The following is an 8,232-nucleotide window of genomic DNA, read 5'->3' on the forward strand; positions in this document are numbered from 1 at the left end:
TTTTTATTTAATTACAAGGTATCCCTTTTCTCTGAAAATCTGCCTTCTTATCTTTCAATAACTATTAGACTAATATGAAGTGTAGAACTGCTTCCTTTGGCTCCCTTATTCTAAGGTAAGTGGAACACTATGAATTTCACGGGTAAACACAGTTCTGCCTAAGACATTAATATCCCAGACTAAAGAAGTTGATCTCATAGAGGATGAGGCTGTGGAGATCACAGTCTTGTGTTCCAGACATGTGAGACAATGCCAGACTGGGTTCCAGTCGCTTGAATTTTGGATCTCTGAGATAAAAGACTTCGCCTCAGTAGGAAGCAAAAGCCTAAAAACCAGTGCGAGGAAGAAGGGGATACATGCCAATTGAACAAGTGAATGCAGAGAAACTTGACCATCAAATAGTTTATACCCAACTGGCAATGAAGTCAGATGAATCAGTTTAATCTGTTGACAGAAAAGCTGCATATGATGTAGTAGATGATATAATTACTATAATTTTTTTGACAGTTTTAGAGTTCCAAAGATGTTTACAAAGATGCTGTTTGGTTTCTACTATGTATTCTGTAAGCTTTGAAGCAAACTTCTTTACAAGTCTTTTCTCTTGCTATATATTCTCTGAATTGTATTACTTCCATCATGATCCTTGAAATAAACATGACATTAAAATAAATTTAAATTTTAACCTTCATTCTTATTCCTACACTTCTGAGAGGTTCTAAGAAGATTTGGAGATCATTTTAAATGTTCTTCAAAAAAGCAGAGATTTTATTATCTCTGTCTACTGCTAGATGCCATGGAAAATCCTTAGAAATATGAAACACAACACATGAAACCCACTGAGCCACCATCTCATCAAATGAGTAGATTCATAACGACAGAATACCATTAAAATGCAGGCAGAAAACTTCTCAGTGCTCTTATTCTGCATTTCTTTTTGTTACTTTAAGTCTTCACTTAGGGAGTAATGGAAGTGAGCTGAATAATGAATACAGTTAATACCGTCTCAAGGAGTCTCAATTTCTTTCTCTTGAGCTGAGCTGAAGGTCAAATAACTTCAGTATAGTAGAAAGCACCAAGATGGTCCTTTTTAGACTCTTTTAATGACTAGAATGTAATGGTGACAAGGAATAATAATGGTTAAGGAGATGAGATATTTTAAAGCTTTAGTTTGCTTTCAGCAACATAAGAGAATAATGCATTTCAGTTCCTTGAGCAAATGACAATAAAATAATCACTTTGCTAGTTTTAGGTGGTGCAGTGAATAGCTCAAATCAGAAGTACTGACAACTGTTTTTTCCTTAATGAGTGTATCCCACTGATGAATGAAGACAAGTCAAATGATGCAGTTATTTCTCCATTAACTGGGTAATCGTGGCTTGTTACTGAATTTAATCAATGGGTATTTCCATACTTCTAGACCCTGCTGTGGAACCCTGCCCTGGGCTGAGCACCTCATTCCCCTGCATAGTTTCTGAGGAATGATTTTGCAGAGTATGGGTGCAAGTCAGCAAGAACACTGCCCAGGGAGACCATTGCAGTGGCAATGTACACCCAGAAAATAGAGGCACTTATCTATTTTTTTAATATATGTACTCATAAATGTTATGATGTTATGTTATGTTATGTTATGTTATGTTATGTTATGTTATGTTATGTTACGTATGCATATAACAGTTATAACTAATGACTGCAACTAGCAGCTGGATCTACAGGGCAAAGGCTGAAGAAAATTACTTTGTTCACAGAATCACAGAATGGGTAAGATCAGAAGGGACCACAGTGGGTCATCTGCTCCATCCTCCCAACTCAAGCAGGGTCACCCCAGAGCACAGGATTGCATCCAGAGAGGTCTTGAATATCTCCAGAGAGGGAAACTCCACAGCCTCTCTGGGCAACCTGTTCCACTGCACAGTCAAGTTCTTCCTCATATTCAGTTGCAACATCCTGTGCATCAGTTTGTGCCTGTTGCCTCCTGTTACTTGACACCACCAAGAAGAGCCTGGCTTCATCCTCTTGGCACCTTCCCTTCCAATTCCCTAACATACATTGATTATTCCTCTTTCATATTTTCCTCTATGCCTTCAGCTGGACAGCCAAGGAAGGATTCATAAACTGGGGCACATAGGCTTGGTCATGCTCAGCTCATGAAAGGAGGGAGCAGAAAGAGGTTTGTTGCTGGCACTGGAGCTTTTGAACCACTGAGGCAGGACTGCCAGGAATGGACAGGAGGCATGGAAGGCAGCTTAATTTGCAGTCAGGATGAACAGGGAGACAATTCAATATGAATGGATGTGAAGCTGTTTCTGTATCTCTGAATCTTACTGCAATGCCAGGGAGCCCTCTATGTGATCAAGAACCAAGGGAATACCATGTGGCATCACCCACCTGGACATCATTATGTAAAAAAAAAAAAAAAAGAGTAATCTTCATGGTTAATACAAATCTATGAAGTTTTTCACTTCCTTTTTACATGTTGACTAAAGCAAGTAATGTGTTCCATTTCTCCCTCAAATAGTCCTGTACTTTGTGCCTGATTTGCCTTCATATGGATATGTTCACATTCCACCCTTATCATATGAGCACTGTGAAAACCTTGGGAAGCTTTTCTCCATTACTCATCCTTCAGCAGATGTTCCTGTTTACCACCCTGTTGACCTTGTTAGCATATTTACCACTGTGTAAACAGTTTGTATTCTGCTCAGACTGTGAAGTCTATTTTGGCCAATATTTTAACAAAGGCTTAGTGTGAGTATGTGCCTACTAATCAGTATACCAAAGAAAATCTGCATATTAGAAAAAAGGATGCGAAATAGAAAGCATCATAAAGACAGTGAGATTCAATAATGAGCTTTTCAGCGATCTCATATAGATGACATATTGAAAGTGTACAGGGCTAGGCACTAGTTCACATGCCTAGGAAGCTGCATATGAGAATAATGCAGACATATAAGGAGAAAATTAGAAACTCCATGCATAAAATGTCATACATCTAGCAAGGAACATGAAAGGTAACAAGAAAATACACTAAGTTTAGATTAATAGCGAGAGGATTAAGAAAGGAAGAATTGGTCTTCCACTCACAGGGAGACAAAGCTATTTAAAATGATATTGAGAAGACTGAAGTGCTCTGTTTTGTTTTGTTTTGTTTTTTTTTTTTTTTGCCTCGGCATTCCCTGGAAGAACAGTGAAAAAGGGTGTGAATTCAGGTAGAAATAGAAAATCTGCTGATAGGAGAGCACAGATCAGTAAATTGATTTTTTTCCCCAAAAATTTCTCTGGAGCTAATGAAATTTCACAGGTAATTTTGAAAACCAGATGAAACACATCTGACAGCAATTAGAGGCTAATCACTGGAAACCAGAGGATGGGTACAGCTGGGAGCCTGCTTATCTTTGTAATGGGGAATAGGGTGAACTGGGGAATTGCAGTTTTGCCAGTTTATCTTCTCCTCCCAAAATGGGAAGAAATAATCCAGCCATCAGAAAACACCCAGAAAGATAATGAAGAATAAGTAACAGCTATCAGGGGTTTGTCAGGAACTGACAAAGGTCGTTTCCATGTACAGCAGCCTGAGAAGCCTCCTGGGCTGGGGGAAGGAGGTCAGCACCACATTTCAGAGAGGCTGTGACCCAGAGCTCCTGTTCTGCTCTTTGAGGAAGTGGCAGCAAGACCATGATCCGTGCTCCATCACCAACATGGACACTCTAGCCATGGTTTCCATGGGCTCCTCTCCTGGGCCCCTCAAAATGTAATATTTTTGCCTTGACTTGGTGATGAACTATGAACTACATTTATTCAATTTTTAAATAGCAGAATGCTAGGAAGGGTGCTGAGTGTACTGGGGGATGGGGTGAGGTGTGAGAGTGCTTCTGAGTGATCCTGCCAAACCAAGATGTGTTTTCTGTAGTGCTTTGTAGCTGGCTGGGGTGGCCTTTCTGGAAGCCCAAGCACCAAGTTGCACTGAAGGCAAAGGTCTCCTTGCTGGGTCCTGCCAAACCCCCTGTGGCCTCAGCACAGGGATCATGGATGAGGTGGTCTCAGCACCTTGTCTTCCCCATTCCTGTCTCTGGGGTACCTGCGCTGCCAGCCTGGCTGACTTGGGGGCATGGAGATTTTCACCTCCTCCAACACAGTCAGCATGGAACAAGGAATGAGCATTGCCCAGATCAAACACGACCTTTGTGACCTACTGCTCAAAGCTCTCTTGGCTTCACAGGAGGCCCTGTGGATGGGGTACATCCAGACAGCCCCAGAAGAGGCTATTAGCCCCACATGCTCCCTAGCCAGCCTGCTGCCATAGGGACAACCTCAACACTGGGACTCAGAGCCTGAAAATCATCTTAACATGCAGATGTAAATAGCTTTAATAATGATTTTCACTTGGGCTTGGAGTTGTGTGTGATCTCTGTGTTTTACAGGGACATTTAGTGCTGTCCCCTCTGCTGAGAGGCAGCTCTGTGTGTGGACAAGCAAGTGCTCAGGCTCATAAAGGGAGGGTGTATTCCCAGACCTGGTAAGCCTGCTGCAAAGCTGCTGCTGTCAGGACCTAGAGGGAGGGAAAACTGGACTCTGCTCCACCTGCCAGGCTGCTTCCTGCTCTCACAAAGCCCTTAGAAAAATGAAACCAGTCAACATTTGCAACCTGCCCTAAAATAAACTTTCTAAATGCAATTCAAAGTTTCAGAATATTTCAATCTTGAGTTGTCTTGAAGTAATTTTTTTTTATGTTAATTTTCTACTATTGACCTAAAAAATCAGTCATTTAGACAACCCTGCTCTGTGCAGAAAGGATAAAGCTTATCACAGAACCAAACACAATTTTTCAGGACCTGTTGGAAAGACGAAAAGACTGTACTGCTTGCCATTATAGATTCAGAGCACATTTTTTCAACCTGTCCTCCTCTAGATAAGCATAGTGCATATGCAAATAACTGTAAGAAATGCCATCAACAGGCAAGTGGAAAATAAGTGACTCAACAAACTAAACTATCAACTTAAACTGAAGTATCCCTCTCTTCCTGGGAATAGATAAAAAAAACCCAAACAAGTGCCTGACAGCATGTCGGGCACCTCACCTTGCTTTTTGAAGGGTAAGTCATGGTTAAAGCCTGGGAGTAGGATTGGCACTTTTGTTGTCCCCCATTAGCAGTGGTGCTCCCTGAGGTGACATCTCATAGCATCCCCTGGTCACAAAGCACAGCACTGCCAGCAAAGCCACATCCTCTTTGGGGACATGGATGAGGAGAAGACCAGCTCATCTCTGCTTTGCTGGGAACCCAGAGAGCTCAGCACCATGGAGTGCCAGGAATGGGCTGCAGCATCACCAGGTATGCAGTGCCCAGTCTTAGTGTCTCTAAAGGTGGACATGCCCCACATCCAGAAGACATTCTCCAATCGTTTGTCACTATTTCTGTCCAAAACAAGATTTATTCCCTTCTTCCTTCTATCGACAAAACACAGTGACAGGGAATTTTGAGTACTTGGTTAAAAATCCATGCCTGTGCTTAGTCTGTGCTAGAGGGTGGCTACTAGTGATCACCATCCTTCTGAAACCACTGCCCAGTAGTGTGTGCTGACAGGCACAAGGCATCAAGGGCCTCTTGTACGTTGTCCTGTAAAAAAACTCAGATTTTCCTTGGTGCAAAAATGCTAGCAAGAGGTTATCTAAAATCCCAGTTACATAAATATCTCTAATCTCCCCATCTTCTTCATCCCAAATCCCCCAAGGCTGGAATTTGATACCAAGGGACCGATGCCTATTCCTGCTGTTCCCAAAAATAAATCTGTGGGTTAAATATACCCCACAATCTGAAGGAAACTTGTCAAGGTGCATTTAAAATGAAAATCTGGTATCGGAAAATTAAGGGAATGGCCTGCAGTACCTGACTCTCAACTAAACACTGTATTAAATGCTTTATCAAGATATGTTAAAACACAAATGTACAGTCTGCTATCAGCTTTTACTGAGTCAGGAGAGACTATTGCTTATGGGTATTTCTGCATGGGGGATTCCAGTTCTGTCAGAAATTTGCCTCTGTCACCATCTGAGCTCTTGAAAAATATTTTTTTCTTCCAGTCATTTTAAAATGTAATTACAAAAATGAAAATGCTAACAGATTTCAAATCACTTCGGGACATCCTGCCAACTAGAAACATGTTGACTTTTTAAACAAATGGCTTGCTTTCCCTGTAATTAGTTTTAAAGCCTTCATTTTTGCACTGACAGACATCAAGCAGCTATTCTGCAGCTGTCTCAGGATTTCTGAGCTTGACCTTAATAAATAATACAAGGTTTTCTTAATTTGAAGAGTAACATATGCTTTTCTTCTTCCCCACTGAAGTGGATCCATTTATGTTTCCTGCAGCCGATGTGTTTGCTAGGGCAGCATGTGCCTTTTGCACAGTGCAATTACCTTTATGTGGGCAAGTAGGCCACATCATTAACAATTAAATATTTTCAGAACTTTACATTTAACAAGAAAAAATTGTCATCAATCCCCTTTCCCCTTACATGGTGGGGGATATAAAGTGTGAACTTAGAGTCCATGTTTCTCTTTGGCCATGGAGGTTCTGCCATTAGCTGCTGATGGCTTTCACCCACCATGTGCACATTCTCATGGGCAGTGCTGGGAGATGCAGCTGGGACACCAAGCCAGCTGTGTCCTCAGGAGCAGAGGGTCCCTGAGAGGCACTGCCAGCTTCTGGGCTGCTTTTGGTGGATCCCCTGTGGGAGCCCTTTTCCTCAGCAGGTGTACATGCTGTGGGTTATGTCTACATTAAGCATCTGCCATCCTTCTGCAGACCAAGGAACACAGACCAGTGGCGAGGCCAGCATGTGCTGGTGACCTTGTGTGGATGCTGACTGCCCTGAATCCTTTGGGTTTGTGCACTCATCAGGTTTGTCAGTCTCCAGAGCCCAGCAGTCTCTGGGAGCACTCCACAGACTTGCCCTCCTTTGTCCAGTCTTTAGCCTGCTGTTTTCTGGTTCCATTTTCTGTATTTATACAATCTGGTGCATTTTTTTATATGCTACTTTGAGGGCAAAGAAGGAGTTAGGTCCAAGTCTGTGGCAGACATCAAGGAGTTAAAGCAACGGGGTGTAAAGTATTTTATTTACCTCTCCTGCCATCATTTCGGGGTGCTGCACCTCCTCATGGCATAACATCTGCTATCAGTAAGCCCTGATCCATGTATTAACCCTGTATCCATGTATTAGTTTTGTGGCAGATTTATTTGCCTGAAGGTGAAGCATGGGATGCATCACAGTCTGCAAGTGTCCTGTTGTGTAAAGGTTTTTAACAACATGGCAAAACAAAAAGGCCTCCCTCGGGGTCAACAAATGGCAGCTCAGGCTGCAAAATTCATGAGATTTGCCTTGGGCACTGGGGCTGAGTTGGAGGTTTCTCAGCAGGACATACTTGCTGCCACAGTCAGCAGTTAAACATCTGTTCATTGGCCATACATGTGTGGAATACTTTGAAGACCCCCTCTGTGTTGGATTTTTTAGGTTTCCACTCCCAAGGAGTTTGCTTTGCTCTCTGGAATATTGGAGGATGTTGTCACAGAGACTTTTGAGGAAGTTTTAAAGTGCAGAGCTCCTAAGAGCAACGTACACAGTCCATCCCTCCTTGTGATGGCAAAGATACGGGACACCAGGAGGAGGAGCACAGTAACCCACACCAACATTTAATCACACAAAACTGCATTCGGATGGCTCCTCACTTCCCCTTCCAGGAAAAAAATGTTGATACCAATGGAAGACATTAGCTGATTGGTGAAATGAAATATCTGCTTTCAATTCTGTCCCCAGTAAGCTGCACTGGGCACATTGTGCCTGGATCATACTGTGCTGCCTGGTGCCACCTCTGGGAAACACACTCAGGGTATGTGGAGAAACAGCTACAATTTTTTGAGATTAACTTTACATTCTATTTTTCATTCAAGGTAGGATCAGACCCTCCAGAGTTTATTGTTATTCCAGTGACAAATTTTCTTGGAAAATATTGCCAGGGAAGACTCTGGATTTATTGTAAGCAAAATATTAATCGGCAACAAATACAGAGTAATTAGCTTGCTGAACAAATCCTATATGACTTCACAGATAATAAAATTGTACATAAAAATGTACAAATGACCTAATGGAAAAGAGTGAACACTTTAATAAAGCAGAAGTTTACTGCATTGAGGAAGTGTTTCTATTATTAAATATTAGTAAAGATGGGCTGCATTTCT

Source organism: Cinclus cinclus, chromosome 4, assembly GCF_963662255.1.
Source record: "Cinclus cinclus chromosome 4, bCinCin1.1, whole genome shotgun sequence".
NCBI classification, from domain to species: Eukaryota; Metazoa; Chordata; class Aves; order Passeriformes; family Cinclidae; genus Cinclus; species Cinclus cinclus.